This window comes from Sus scrofa, chromosome 10, assembly GCF_000003025.6.
Source record: "Sus scrofa isolate TJ Tabasco breed Duroc chromosome 10, Sscrofa11.1, whole genome shotgun sequence".
NCBI classification, from domain to species: Eukaryota; Metazoa; Chordata; class Mammalia; order Artiodactyla; family Suidae; genus Sus; species Sus scrofa.
Genome location: NC_010452.4, coordinates 3,898,293 through 3,915,433, shown reverse-complemented (window position 1 = coordinate 3,915,433; position 17,141 = coordinate 3,898,293).

Here is a 17,141-nt window from a genome sequence, read left to right as displayed (position 1 = left end):
GATAATCTATGTGTAATTGGCATTCCAGAACAAGAATAAAGATACTAAAAATAATTGAGAAAATAAGTCAAGCACTTCCAAATGAAATAAAAGCGATAAACCCAGGGTTCCAAACAAAAATAAATGCTTATATATTGAGTCCTAAAGGAAGAATCAAAATTAAAACTTAAAAATATCTATAATTTATATTTCCTCTATTCCATTCAACTATCCTTGATGTTTCTTTTTCAGTACTGTAATCCAATTTCTTATAATGCCATTTTTCCAAATGATTACCTACCTCTTGCTAAGAATTTGGTCCACAAATCCATCATTTTCTATATATGGGTTGGTTTCCAGTCTATAAATTTCAGTAGCATCCCCCTCTTGTTCTATTATTAACTCTCTTTTATAATTTTCAAGTTGTGTTTTATTTTATTTTATTTTATTTTATTTTATTTTATTTTATTTTATTTTATTTTTGGCGGCACTCATGGCATATGGAAGCTTCTAGGCCAGTGACTGAATCTGAGCCACAGCTACAACCTATGCCACTGCTGTTGCAATGCTAGATCCTTAATTCACCGCACTGTGCCAGGGACCCAATGCATGCTGCCACAGAGACAGTTTGGACCCCCAACCTGCTCCACCACAGGAGGAACTCCAGACGAGTGTAATTTGATGCTCATTTTAGATTCCTGTCTATTTATGCCTCTAGACATTAAGCTACATCCTGGCAGAAACAATATATTGCTCACTTTTTCTATATATAGCGCCTGTTTTCATCAACACAAAAAAACTACAAGAAAAAAAAATACAAGAAAATGTCATCAATTACCAAAACACCTAAAGAGGCACACTGTCTTTTCTAGGATCCTATCCCATAAGTCAATGCTGTTCCAAAATATATTTAATTACAGGAGAGTGTTATTTCTGCGTAATGGAAATAAGTATTCTAAACTCAACGAAAATCTACATTAAAATTGTAGCAGAAAATGGCTGAACCGGGACCAACAATAGCATTTCAGATACATTATTTTCTTATCATGACAGAGTGTATCCCTCTGAACTGTGGGCCCACTATTTCCTGTCAGTTTAAAAGAGGTCTCTTGACAGCAGGAAAAAACTGCAAAAAAAGGTGAGAGAAATATGTCCACAGTAGCTATTTACATTGTCATGGATTATCGATCATTTTGAGTGTTTTGTGCCCTGAGCAGATATGCAGTAATAAAACACTCCCGAAGAAGACAGAAATGAGATAAAAGTGGCTTCAGCCCTTTAGCAGCATATGACCTAGGGCCAGTGTCTTGACCCTTCTGAGTGGCACTTTCAGAGACTCAAGATGAGGGCTGACCTATGACTAACCCTGCATAGTCTAATGAGGATGTGATTAAGTAACAAGAGGGTAAAATATGTGTGAAACTTAGCAATAGCATGTGCTTAATAAATGCTAGTTTACTTTTCATGATTAAAAATGATACAACCATTTCTCTCCTTGTGGCTCCACACCTACCAGGCAAGTGCCTTCAGTCATTCTGGGGGTGCTGGTCTTAGCGTATTTCAATTCCTAGCCTAACACATTCATTCTTGGGTCTCTACCAGGCCCTGAAGCACAGACGAGCCTCCTTCAGGGAAGAGAGGGGGGAACCCTGGGCACTGCTCTTCCCAGGCTGACTCAATACCCAGTACTTCTAGGGATGCCACACCCACGCCCTCACTTCCTGCCCCCAACGCGGGGTTCCTGGAAGTGCAGGAGCCTTTCCGTCAGACCCTCTCCCTCCAAAGTGGAGCCAAAGAACCATCTGCCTGATGCTCTGTGCTCCATTTCACGGTGTAAAACGCCTGAAGTTGTGGGGCTTTCTGTGGTTTCAGCTCTTGCTTATCCCCTTGTTGTAAGTGACTGAAGCCTTAAGGCTTTCATCTCTGCTTTGTTGCTTTCACTGGCCACCCTGAGATCTGGCAGAGACCCCCTCTCCTAGCTCTTCTGAGCACTCCATCTACTGAAACCAAATCAAAGCCAGAGGTATACACTTTTTAATTTGCATATTTAAATAAAATTACTTCGAACAAAATGTAAAACAACGCATTTTACTTAATTCATGAATATCTTTGTAAAGAGCATCATGTAAAATAATATAGATTTTAAAACTAATTTAAATAACAATAACATTATGTATATTTTTAAAGCATTTATTAAAAGAAGGTAGTGGTATAATAAGCATTCCTTACGGCTGAAAGTTAAGGTATTCATTAGGATTTTTTGTAAGAAGGATATATATTGGAATATACATTTCTTCCAATTTTTAAGAAGGCAAACGCTTTCTTTTAAGGAGTCCTAGTGACATCCTCATACAATTGCTTAGTTTTCATTGGAGAAATTGATATTCGGTGTAAAGAATTGTAGTAGCTATTTTTTTTTTTTTTGTCTTTTCTGGGGCCACTCCTGCGCAGCATATGGAGGTTCCCAGGATAGGGGTGGAATCGGAGCTGTAGCCACCCGCCTACACCAGAGCCACAGCAACGTGGGATCCGAGCTGCGTCTGCAATCTACACCACAGCTCACCGCAACGCCGGATCGTTAATCCACTGAGCAAGGGCAGGGACCGAACCCGCAACCTCATGGTTCCTAGTCGGTTTCGGTAACCACTGCGCCACGACGGGAACTCCTGTAGTAGCTATTTTTATTACCAGGTACATGACTCTGAGGCAAGACAGAAAATCTCCCTTTTCTCATAGGACAGTTAGAACTCAAAACACCATATTCTGTTGATAAAAGCAGTAGCCATCCTGCCCAAATACAAGGGCAGGAAAGAGACCCCCTTATCTCCATGAAGAAAATGTAAAATTATTTGCTACTATGTTTTTGTTTGCTTGTTTGTTTTATGTTATCATCACAGTATTCTTAAGGAAACCGAAGTTGCAAAATTAGAAGGTTGGAGCTAAGGTTTTGGGGCATTGATAAAAATATGTTTGTGATGAAGCCCAGAGATTTTTTTCTCTTCTGTGATTTTCTTTAAGTTTCTCACTGCAGAAGAAACTGAAAAATAATAAAAACCTGCGGATGATGAAGATACAGCATGTATATCTTGATATGTTCCTGCCTCAGCTAATGGTCTCATTCCTACAGGTGCATCTGGTGGAGACAGAGGTTGTGGACAGGCCAACAAGGAGGGCTCATGGTCCTTTTAAAACTTCAACATTTTGTGATCTTTACAAGTGCAGAGAGTTAAATTGAATATTTCAGGGGAGAACTATAAAAAGCAATTTAGAAATCTAAATTGAAGATGTTTCCTTTGTTATTCAACATGTAAGCTATTAGAACAGGCTTTTCTTTCCATAAAAAATTGATTTTTAATCATACGCTCAATGCGTAGAGCTCTTTTTTATTTTTAAACTGGGAAAGTAATTTCATTACTCTATCATAATTCTACAATCACATTTTTGTGCCTGTTTGAATTAAAGAAACTAATTTCAAACCTTTTGATATAAATGTGTATGAATGTTTTATATTTCTTATAAAATTGTACATACAATTGATTGATACTTTTAGAAGTCTGCCATGATTCCCTCAAGGAAGGTGTTAAAACTAGACAATGCAAGTCATTTTGTGTATTATTTGTATTTATTTTCCATAAGAATATATCACAAATAATTTATTACCGTCTGTTGACTCATTTGATTTTCAAAATAATCTCCATTTCTAAATATTTTTTTATTTAAACAATACCTTTAGTTTGAATGTTTAGCTTACATGAATTAAATTATATGCTTAAACCCATGTTTATATACATTCAAATTATTGGATTAAGTCTTTTGCATCAAAACTTTTTAATTATGATAATTATCTTATTCAAAATTGACCCCGATACAGAATATTACGTATAAATTATTGCTGGATTTATTTTAATCTAATCAGATATTTTTACTAGGGACATGAGGTTTAGTTTACATGAATTAAATTATATGCTTAAACTTATGCTTATATATATTCACATTACTGGATTAAGTATTTTGTATCAAAACTTTTTAATTATGGTAATTATCTTAGTAAAAAATGACCCCCGACATGGAATGTTATGTATAAATTATTGCTGGATTTATTTTAATCTAATCACAGATATTTTTACCAGGGACATGATACTCAGTAGCTCATTTTTTTTGTCTTGGCAGTTCTATTTTTCTGTTATTAATTTTCTACAAAACACAAATAAGGAACTTTCAGAACATATGTTGGAAGGTGAAAAAAACTATTTCTAAGTCTAAAACATTTTTAATTTTAGATTTACTTGTGTAAAGGGTTAAGGTTACATGAATGTCATCTCTTTATGAAGTACTACACTCTGGTTTTATTACTAATTCCCCCCTTCATCAAATCAAACACTGCATATGGTTATAACACTGATTTCTTAATTTTACGAAAATTGCCCTACCAACAGCTGGTCTCTTGAACAAATGAATATGTCAGAGGCTGATTATAGATCAACAACGTAGCTATTCCTCAAAGGTGCAGCAATCCCCATTCGGATTCAGCCTCATAGTATTGAGAATGCTTATTTAAAAGGAATACTCTTTAACTTACGCATCTAAGTATTTTATTGATATGAAATTGAATGCTTTTGAAGACATAAGGTACACACTTTAGGAGGAAAAAAAAGAACTGAAATAATTTAAATATAGGGTTATAGAAAAGCACATCTGCTTTGAATGTGATGATTTATCAAGATCAGCAGGAAATAACTGCTAATCAAATTTGCCTGAAGACATCAGACAATACTATATTATCAGACAAGCTTATTTAGGGTTATTTTAAAAACATTTATTCAACTTATAAAAATTTAAAATTGAGTTAAATATCAAAAAGGGCTCTGGAATTCTCCTTGCCAAGAATATTCTGAAAAATGCGTCATCATGCATTTAAAATGAGACAGAATGCTAATCATAACAAGAGTTTTCTCACACTTGAGGATACTACATAACTTCATTAGGCTACAATAATTTCTGAAATGAATGTTCTTTTACCATTTTATTTCTTTCTATCAGCTACTATCATAAATGGTCTAACTACCCATCAACTAGATGTGTAAAAAATATTTTTTATATCAGGTCCCAATGGTTACATAAGCAATGACAAATGTAATAAACAGAATAAAATTAATAGATAAACCTATTCTCAGTGTTAATAATTTGAATGCACCACTGTGATGCTTCAGTTTTGAAGAATTTTGCTTTTACTGTGATTGACATATTGAAAGCTGAGCTTCATTTAAATTCATATCACCTGACATTAGATTTGAAGAAAACTTTACTGATATTAAATGTATAATGTGTTTAATGCACATAGATAAATAAAAGTCCTCTAGAACTGAAAATTCTGCTAAAAAAAATGCAAGTAGTTGAATGTGTTCCTATGAAAACTATCTTTTCACAAAATTACCTTTAAATTCCTATAGATTTTAAAATTTCCATTTAAGCAAATCTGAAAGTTGTGGTTACTGGAGTATGAATGTATTCTGTCACATAATTTTTCTACCACTGAATTATAGCAATAGCAAAAATGTCAGCTGAGATCACAAGAGCATTTCAAGGAACTTAAACACACCAAAATCATGAATCATTAATGAAATCTTTTGTATAAAAGACAAACTCTTTGGTGTTAAGCAAATTCTCACAAACTGACCAAGCTAATGAATAACTCACACAAACATGCACACACTCAAATCAGTTAAGTCACCTACGAGTTCACTGGCCACCTGTGCAGCAGTCAGACTCCATAACCCAAGGTGTTCACCTCTGCTGTTGGTCTAAAATATTGTCTAATGAGGTGACTGAGGAAGAGGGGACATAATTTGTCCGAGGCCACACAATGACTAAGTGGTGGAGCCATGAAAATACAAATACAATTTAAAGATAATTTAAATGCTTAGCACTGAATCATTAACCCTTCATTCGAGGACTCTGCAAGGCTATTGTTTTTGAAATGCCCTCTCTGAGTTCAGATTGCTATATAAATATGTAGGCTGCGTGGTCTACATACTATAAACAGCAGATGTTTATACCTCACATTTCTTGAGACTGGAATTGGATACTGAGATGCCGGCCGGGGCAGATTCTGGTGAGGACCTTCTTTCAGGATGCAGAAGGCTGACTTCTCGAATTCTCATGTGGTGGAATAGAGAGAAGAAGCGAGCTCTCTCCTGACTCTTGCATGGGCACGAAATCATGACTCCACCCTCATGACCTTATCTAATCCCGGTTACCTCCCAAAAGTCCCACCTCCTAATTCCATCACATGGGGGTAGGGTATCAACATAGGAATTCCCAGGGAGACACAAACAAAGAATATTCAGTCTATACCAGCTCCTATTCCATATATTAAAAACAATGTAAGAACACTGGAGGAAGATACTGAATTTAGTTATACTTTTTCTTGTAAAATTAGATCTACCAAACCTATAATTAATATGATTCAAACATCAGAATTAGAGCATAAACTAATACTTTGAGTATAAACTAAAAAAGTATGTATTTATGTTCCCCTTAAGAATATAACATGCTCATAGCTTGGGCTATGAAACTGGATTATATTTTCATAATGTTTTGGTCATCTTACTATATTTTAGAAAACCAGAACAAATCATTTGCAAAATATGGAAAAAGTCATTTGTCTTAATTATTAAAATACTTTCCTGTGCAGAGGTGGTATTTTTTATTTAATATTTCCCACTTAGACTAGAAATAACCATTAAAAAAAAAACTCTTGCATTAAATACACAGCTGCACTTAACACTTTCCAAATGTTTTTCTCATGCTTACTATTTTGTATTTATGCAAATATAATTAATTATACTGAATAAGATAATGACATACAGTAATTCTTAACTTAGCACCCTAAAACATGCCTAGTTTTTACCAAATTAGTAATCACTTCCTATTACCTTAGTAAGAAATGTTCTCAATAGGAAAAGATTCCGTAAGCTTGATACTCAAGGAAAAATACATTCAGGGGAAAATTGGGGGTATAAAAAGCCACATATATATAGAATTATTAAAATCTATCAGCTGGGCTACCATATACAGTTTTCTTCAGAGCTGATAACAGAGGGGACTGCTATGAAATAGTTTCAGATTGTTTAACACTTTACTTGGAAAAACCTTATTAATAAATATCAGGAGAAGATTACCCTAAAAACCTATTAGAAAATTACTCACTTTTTCTCCCTAGAAAAGAACATGGTTCTGGTGATATATTTATACTTCCTAAGTAGAACAATGGTAATTGCTCCAAGAACAGAACCAGCATGGATATTTATAATCATATGACCCACATATTTTTAACTTTAATAATACATTAATAATACTTCTGTCACACTTTTACATTTGCAAATGTTCTTAAGAAAATCTTCTGTATCATCTTCAATGTTATACCATTACTATTAGTCATTACTGCCTATAATATGTGAAGGCACTAGTTCTTCTAGCGTGAACTGGTTAGGTATGGAAAACCTTGTACTCTGAAATTAGAAATATCCCCAATGTAAAAGCATACAGCCTATATTAATGTTAAAATACTTACAATATTTCTATTTCACACAATTTTACTCTTCTCAGGAAAAAATTACACATATACATCTTAATATGCATAATTTATTTGGCCAAGGCATTCAACAGTTTGTATAGGTATAAAAAGAAGTAATGTGAGCATGTAGAGGCCAATATACATTTTTGTATCAACTAGTCTCAATGCTTTAATTTCAACGTAAGAGTACCTTGTAAGAGTCAAATGTCCTACCTTTCTCTGCCTCTTTCTTGCTTGCTTTCAGTGTTCAATCTTCTTCTCCCATGCCTCAGGTAGAATTTAAGCGATCATCCTTCTTAGCATTTTCTTTGCAACTGAAATTAAACATACAGAATTTTTCATCAGGCTCTCTATAAAATTACTAACCACAACAAAAGCACGGTGAACATAATTCCCATGAATATAATAGAACTTAATTTGCCAACCAAGATCTTTTGATGTGATTGTGTTGAAAGAAGGCCTTTTATTGTTTGCTTGAGAGGGAAAAAAAACACTGGTTTTACTTGCAGACACTCATGCAGCTCAATCCATGAAGGTCTTTGATTCTTCCCATGAGAGAGAATTAAAGAAGATACTATATGTTAATAAGAGAACAAAAAGGTTTCGTTCTGCATATTTACTATCTAAACATTGTCCTGATAAATGACTACAATTTAACAGACCTAGATATTTGCCTTTTATAAATAAATTATCACATGTAATTCTATTTTTGCTTAAATGATTAATGGATAGAAGTTACAGAAGTTATCCTTTTGTTCCATTAGAACTGGATGTTACTGAAGCAACTCGAAGACTGCCAACCATAAACGGCCTTCAGGACTGCGAGAGGACAAAATGTCTTTTTGTTTGATTTCTTGAAATGTGATATTGGGATGGAAAAGAAGAGATAGCTTAGCAAGTCCATGTTTAAGTAAAAGGAAGAATTGGTAGCAGCTATTTAATTACTATGAATTGTTAGTTCATAAATTTCATTGATTAAATTTATTCTTCATAGTTTCAATTTATCAACCCACTATTCATGCTATTCAGTGTTTTGTTTTTGTTTTTTGGTTTTTTTTCTGATCTTTTCTATGTCTGAGAGACCAAATGGAAAAAAATGAGTCTTTTTCATAACTACATGCAGTGGTTTACTGCTTGTCCTGATGGAAAGCACTAGCAAAACATCTGAAGGCAGAAGAAGATCAAGTGTTTATTAAGGTATTTAGCCATTTATTTTTTTCCTATCTTGCCAAAGTTATTAAGTGGCCATAATGTATATTACAGTTCCAACCTCTGCTACAGGGAAGGAAAGACTGGAGGAGAGAAATGATTTTAAAACATGGAATCCAGTCTTTTAAGTCCATTTTGGGAGGTTTATCTAGCCCCAAGGGGGCTCCCCTCAGCTGTCTTTCTGCCTGCTTCTCTCTGTTAAAATTCTAGTTGGTTGAAGTTTAGATGGTTGCGCTCAAGGACGTGCCAGCCTCCTCTAAATGTTTGCTACTAAATCTCCTCTGCCTTAAACGTGCCCTTATGCTTAAACTTCTCCGTGCTCGGTTCCAGATTCAGCCTGTCCCCCGAGAACGTCTCACAGCTCTCTGTTTTTATTGCCTTCCAGGTAAATCTCATGCATCACCACTGGGGATGTGCAATATGAGCTGAGACAGTGGTCGGATTCTCTCAGAATGATATCTCTGCTTTACCAGCGGGCTTCTGGGCAAGGGCTGTAGCTTGTGCTCCTCTCCACCTGCCTCTAGGGCACAGAACCTCTGCCATCTGAGTAATGTTATGCAAGGAAGCTGGGACTCAATGTCTTGGGGCTACTGCACCTGGACCGGAAACTCCTCTGTAAGGAGTGCCGATGCGTAGGGGAAGGGGCCCCAGATACCTATTTTCTATAATAGAGCTTCTGCAGCCCAGAGCTGAGGAAGACCTGAAACGGAGGTTCTACGTCTCCTGGGGAGACACTGCAGCCCTAAGCTGGGACCAGGAGGAAAAGAACCCTGTGAGCTTGGCCACACCCACCTGTAGCCATGTCCTCAGGCTGGGTCTGGAGACCACTGGGGCTCAAGTGCCAGTCTCTTGATATTCTTACCAGTACTGGCAGCTTTCCTTTTTGCGTCAATACATTTTTCTTCATGTGTTGCATTACTTAGGGCAATTATTCAAAGACTGTAAACATTTGATTTTTTTAAAAGATAATTTTCACTGATTTTGGCTGTTCCTCTTGGGAAAGGGTTCTCTGCCATCGCAGATGCCATTCAAGACAGGTACCCCCCCAAAAAAATATACCACAGTGAATATAATTCTCATTATTTCATTTGAAAAATTTTACATGAAAATATTTGAGGGAATGAGTGACTCCTATTCTCTGTAATATGTCATAGTGTTTTCTGTATATTAAATAATGAAATATACGTGATGTTATCTAGCACAGGAATTGCCATGTTAGTAGTTCTTCATCGATTATTTCTCTTTCTGAATATGCTGGGGGGATATTTCATGAGTATATGATTGGTCTGGAGTTCATCTTGCCTTCAACAGAGAGGCTTGAGAGGGCTTTTTAAGTCGTCTGTCTTGTCAAAAGAGAACAGATGTTAGGGCAATTTTCTGGAGATGATAACGTCTTATATGTAATTTGCCAAAGTGTGAACTCTGTTTAGTTGTATATGTTTTTATATCAATAATTATTTTATGTTAATGTTCACATAGGAAGGTTCTTCTAACATCTGTTATTTATGCCTGGAGAACTACAGCCACCTCGTGTTTCTAACACCACGGAGCCTTCAAAGAACAACGCAGGGGAAGCAGTACACCCTTGACTATCACAAGAGTGCCCGTCCCTCTACGGGTTAGCCCTTCACTTGATCAAGTTTAATCAGTCCTACCTCTTCCTGACCTCAGAATGGCCTTTTGGAGGGTGCACTGATCTCGGTTGCTCTGCTCTGCCCTGGGAACTGAGTAAGTATGGAACTGAGATTTACTTTTTCGGCTTTTCTCACTTTTACCTATGTATGAGATTTCATATTAACCTCAGCTTCTCCTAACCTGCCATACGAGGGAGTGAAAAAAATTAAACTCATCCATCTGACAGCTCCCTGAATCAAAGACCACTTTCTATACATTGCACACTGTATATACCAGAACAATATTTTTAGAGAATATTTATTTGAAGGAATTATATATACATATATATATATATATTTTTTTTTTTTTTTTTGCTTTTTAGGGCCACACCTATGGCATGTGGTGGTTCCTAGGCTAGGGGTCCAATTGGCTACAGCTGCCAGCCTATGCCAGAGCCATAGCAACTGGGGATTGGAGTCACATCTGCAAACTACACTACAGCTCATGGCAATGACAGGTCCTTAACCCACTGAGCGAGGCCAGGGATCGAACCCGCAACCTCATGGTTCCTAGCTGGATTCGCTTCTGCTGTGCCACAACAGGAACTCCCAAAGGAATTGCTTTTAATTGTTTTAATTTGACATAGACTTTAAGAAATAAACTGGACTGTTATTTTTAATCTTTAAAAGCGCTGTCGGAGTGAGAAGGAAGACGTCCCTCAAGTTGGGGTAAAGGCTGCAGGGGGCAAGAAGGAGGTGGAGAAAAAGCCAGACCTTAAAGGGCTCCAATAAGAGAAGAGAATCCTGAGTGAGCGAATTAATAAACATTCACAAAAATTAAACCCTTAGAATTCATAAAAATGCCAGAGATACTTAGTGACTGGAGGTTTACTGGCAGCAACATCGGAAGATCATCTTTGAAAGGCAAGCTGAATTCAGATTGTAGGTTTCCATTTGAAACAAATAAAAGGGTCTCCCCTTTAAAAAGTGAAGAACTCTACACATGATGCTACTGGGGGTGCTTTGCTCTTTGGAACAGAGGAAGTTCACATGTGCAGGAGATATTATACATGCAGATAAAAGAGCCAGGGACAGAGCCACGAGGGAGGAACCATTAAATGGGTGTGAGTTTCATAAGGAGCTGAAGAGGAAAGAAAGAAGACAGAAGAAAAGTCACAAGGACAAGACCCACAGACCTATGAAGGGAGAGAGAAGTGCCAAGTGTGACCAAAGCAGCTTTAGAAAATAAAATAGGAGGAACAAAACAAAAGCATGAAGCGATTGATGATGGGGACTCAAGATTTATGCAATTGGTGCTCAACTGTTTATTGCTTCAGAGTAATATCCTGCACTATAAGAAGACCTAAAATTTAAAGTAATAAGCAGAGAATGTGCTACATTATATCCAGAGATAATAAAACTGCATAGCCTCAAGTGTCTACTGTGAAATTTCCTTTATAAAACATTAATTATAGGAATGTGTCACATTAAGCAGTTCTTGGAAAGAATTCTTATGTTCCACTCAGAAAGCTGCATTGATTTTTTTTCTACTCTTGAATGGGAAAAATTTAGTTAAAATATTGCTTCTCATGGATTTTATTTCCATGTGTAAAGGGTTATTTCATATTGGATATCAATTCAGGTTACAATTATTTCCAGTGGGCGACCTGTTCTTAAGACATATGGAACCGATTAGAAAATCCCTGTAGGTTGAATATTTAATTATGAATAGTTTAATTAATCTAATTTCTTCTAATACCTATAGTCTGAAAGTTTGCAGACGTCAGAAAGATACACTTTCCCAATCACAACACAGGACTTTTCAAAATTTCTTAGTGTAGAAAACACTATAATCCCCCATATTCTGGACGTTTATACCTTGGGCAAAATGCAATAGTACCTGTGATTTAGCTGACTTGAAATTTATTAATTTTCATTACTAGGACTAATTATGGCCATTTCTACTTACTATTTCTCTCATTAGAAAGCTCTAGTGTACATCATCAGTCAGTTAATGACTCATACCTCTCACTGTCTTATCTGTTGTGTTACATTAACTTCATGAATAGGAAGGGTTTAAGCATTTTGTTTTGGTTATTACTATTGATGAGGAAAAGTCAAGTAAAAATTACTTAAAAATGTAATAAGGTGATCTGCATCATATCCAAGTTTTCCCAGGCCTAAAGCTTACATTTATGAAGGTGTTTTTTAAGAAAGATAAAATAAAATAATGTATTGATAAAGATATAAGTAAAACTAGGACCTTGCAAAGCACCCTGGTAAGTGTGAGGTCTTAAAATGTATGCTGCATGATAAATCTGCCTCTAAGAAAGGGTAACCGTCACTATGATATTGAAAGGGTGAATTCAGTTCCAGTGGAGAAAAAGACTTTAGCATATGGAATATTAGAAAGCACAGGTGGAACTTTTTTTATTATTTATTATTATTATTATATCTTTATAAAGCTTGTGGCTAGAAAGGGGTGTAATCCTATCTTTAGATATTGTATTATCAACTTAGCTTATGGAAGGTTTACCAGAATTAAAACTTTCATCCTTAATAGCTTGAAGATAATGTTGTAGCTAATAATAAACCCTGGAAGGGAGAAAATACTCTTAACACATAAAAGCAGGTATTACCTTGGTGAGGAACGATTTGCAACATGTGTACTTGACAAAAGTCAAATATTAAAAACACAAAGAACTGTTATAAAGCAACAAGAGAAAAAAGATAACAATATAAAAAATGAACCAATTCACAGAAGTTATAACCGAATTATTAGCCTTATCTTGGTGATCAATTCATAATGTATATATAAATGTTATCACTCGCTACGTGAAAGTGAGTAATATATTACGTCCAATACAATAAAAAAGAGGAAATAAAAAGTGCATGTTATATGATTATTATGAAAGTAATAATTACGGAAGTAATATATTACATCCAATACAATAAAAAAGAGGAAATAAAAGTGCATGCTATATGACTGCATTTACATAAAATTTTCAAAAATACAAACTACTCTACAGTGACATAAAAGTAGATGAGAAATTACCAGAAGATGGGGTGGAAAGAGGCATTTGGATCCTGTTGATTTTATAAAATGAATTTGACTGAAATAGTACTTGTATCTAGCTTAAATAAAACCTAGCTGTGCTTCCTACAGTGTAAGTTATAATAAAATAATAAGACAGTATGTAGTTTTCTATTGATAAGAGCGATTTAAATATTGGTTAAATTTGGTGGTCTTCTTATACCTAGGAATAAAAAAATAATTAAAATTAAATATATATACATATGGGTATATATACATATATATATATATATTTTGGATTTTACAACCATACTGTTCTACTTGCTGGTGTGGTAATAGCAGGGTCATATTCCCAAAAAAACAGTGATAAGGAATAAAGAAAAATAATTAAGTACAGTATCTGTCTCCCCAAAATCTCTTAATTCATTGAAATTTAACTTGGAAAAATGATTAAATATTGACCAGGTTTGGAAGACGGTGCATGAAAAAAATGCCTAGTATCTTTCTTTAGTGCTTTTGTATGATAAATGAACTTTTTTGAAAAATCAAAATTACAAAGAAATTAAAAAAGCATACTGGGTGAGAAAGAGTTACATATTTCTAACTAGCAGAATTACCTTGAGGGAGCAACTGCGAAGAAGTAGATGGAAGTTTTGAAGGACAAACAAGGAAAGAGGGTTCAGTTGTCTAAGGATGAATGTCTTTGGTTCTATTCCGTGTGGGAGCACTTTCAGCCAGCTCGCAATCAGAGGAACAAGACAAAAACATGAATCTGACTTGATAAGGAGATCATTGCAAATACAGAACTCAGGAAGATTTTACACAATGCAGAGCTCCATACAAAGGGGACCATATACCATCATCAAACTAGGAAACTTAAGACCTAAAGGGAACCCATTAATAATTTCCAGACAAGCATAAGCCCAGACTGTCCTGGGCAAATGAGAATTTATAGCCTCCTTACTAATGCTGGGGAAAGATTGGTTTGATGGATGGTCTAGCAGAGCTACTGTAGCCAAGATGCTCAAGGAAATCAGATCGTTTTAAGGATGAAGAAAGTCTCGAAAAATATTTAGTGAAATTACAGACACCAGGCCAACGGCATCATTGTACATGTTTAGAGAATTAGAAAAGCAGCTACTGTGAGAATGGACCTGGTCAGAAGAAAAAGCTGAGGTTCTCAGAGTACTTGTACATCCAAAATATATCACCAAAGTCAGGAACGACAATAGAAACCAAAGAGAGATTTTTGAGACTAGTGCTATATTCCATGTAGCCAGTCTCCAAACAAACAAGATAAGAAATAAAAATGAAGAAATGACAGAAATACGTCTGTTACTCACAAGTAGTATCATGAAATGACAGTAGTAAAATACTGTCATACCTCTTTCCTACTTAGGCCCAGGGAAGAAGGTGACTGCCATGGGTTCTGTGCTATTACAGGCACAGCCTGTGAGTGACCCTGCATGTCACAGCACACAAAGCAAATAACCTGCCAGGCGCATCCCCCATCTCTAGGGATTCAGAGCCCTGAGTTGGCAGGATGCTGCTGGGAGACAGGAAATACCCACTTCATGACCAACATCCCTCAAGCCCGAGGGAAAACCTTCACATCGCTTGTCTCATAGTCTTGGTAGGAAAGGCAACAAGTTCCAGAGAGCCAGAGGTTTTGCGGGCTTTGCCACAGCTGACAAACATGTAGATGCAAGAAGAGGGAAGAAAACCATTGAAGTGCCATATCCTCCTATCGGATTCAATGAATGTAAAGGATACCTGAACGGGGAGAGCTGTCTCCCTGTAACGCTGAGTGCAAAGTTCTCCAATTCGTGGTTTCGGTATACTCACAAATTAGTGCAGCACTTGCAACAAATTTCCTGTGGTAGTAACTGTCCACGGGGGTAAGGAAATTTTTCAATATTAGCTATCCATTATTACTCTTAAATTTGGAGATAAATATCTACACCTAACAAGTAAAGCACAGTAGATTCTTCAGAATTCTTTAGCAACTAGAATTCCAAAGAGTTTTAATACAATGTTCAAATATCATACATTTATGTCACATTGATTTAAATGCTTGATTTTAAAAGTATATATATATGTATATGTACATATATTAGTTACAATGTGTATTTTATCAATTAATTTTAATGTACAATTTTGAATCTATTTAGAGAAAAATTTTTTGGAAATATGTTTGAAGCATTTTTTAAGGTTGTGAGTTTTTACAATTACTTGCACTTGTATTTTTCACGAAAATATATATATTTAAATTTAGTATACTTATAATTATATTAATTTTAAACCTCTACATTATTACTGTCAAAAGATTATATGAAAACTAAAATAAGAATATGAAATTAATTTTCTTATATATAAACAAAAAATGAACTTTATTGAGCAAATAGCAAGGATTTATGTATTGTGTGTATGCTTACTCTTGGGAATACCAACATTGCCAGTCTATCAACGGACCGTGTAGAAATATGGAATATTAGTTTTATTCAGTCACTTTTTTAGTTTTATAAAATCATAGCTTTAATTAATTTGTCCATTTTGTTGGAATGGAGGTATTTTTTCATAACAAAAGGAAAATATTTTAATAGTTTATTAGCTTTACACTTAAATTTACTAGACCTATGTTTTGCTAGCCTCGATTTATATCCATGCACAAGCCCAACTGATATTAGAGGGAAACCTGAACAAGCCTCAAATTGTCGGTGGACCCTGAGCAATTTAAGGAGTATTTATTGATCCAGGATTTCAAACGGAAAAAAACAGTCCTAACAGTTATACCGGAGGTGAACAAACAGAGATAGAAATAAACGAGAGCAGAGTTTGAGTTCTGAGGAATGAAGTGTAGAACAGGACAGAAGAGGAATATCTGAAGCAAAGTAAGTGACTAAATCCAACCACCTCTACCTAGGTTCCCTTGGGATTTTCAAAAAATACCCTGATGTGATTCTAAGTATTTATTGAGTGTACTACTGCATAAAGATAGGTGATCAAGGCCACGTTTGTTTTTTGAAAGATACAGGTATGATGCAAATTCTAATTTCTCTGGCTACAAACTGTGCCCTAGCCACTGTGTTCTCTTTTAAGACTCAAGTGATTGTTTTCATAGAAGAAATAGTTTGCTAGAGTATATTTATTTCTCAGTTTTCTCCATTAGAAATTGCACATTTATTAAAGAAGTAGGATCAAGACAATGCTTTGTATATATGAACAAACACCTCATTTTTGCAATTCAAATCAGAAGATTAAAGCATAATTCTACAGTCCCCGTCAAAATTAGCAAACTTTAATTAGCAAACTGCAATTAGCAATCTGGTATAAATGTTCATAGAAGTAATCTAAATGAAAGATTTATTTTTTAATTCTAGTAAATAAGAGAAAGGTATAGAGTTACTCCTCATAAATATTAGGTAAGCCAATATTATATTTTCACCTTTTTAGAAACCCTGGCATTGTGATTACTTTCAAATATAAATTAATCAGCTATCACATAAAGGGATTTTATTGCAAATATCTACAAAGCTTATATGAATTAATTATATTAACAGAATTATTGTATTATTATATATTATTAATTTTATATTATTATATTGTTTGTTTTATTATTACTTTATTATAATTATTAAGTATATTACTAATTTTTTGGCCTTTGGGTCAATAAAAATAACAGCATGATAATAAGATTCTAGATCTTGATGCATTTGTCTTTTATAGCACT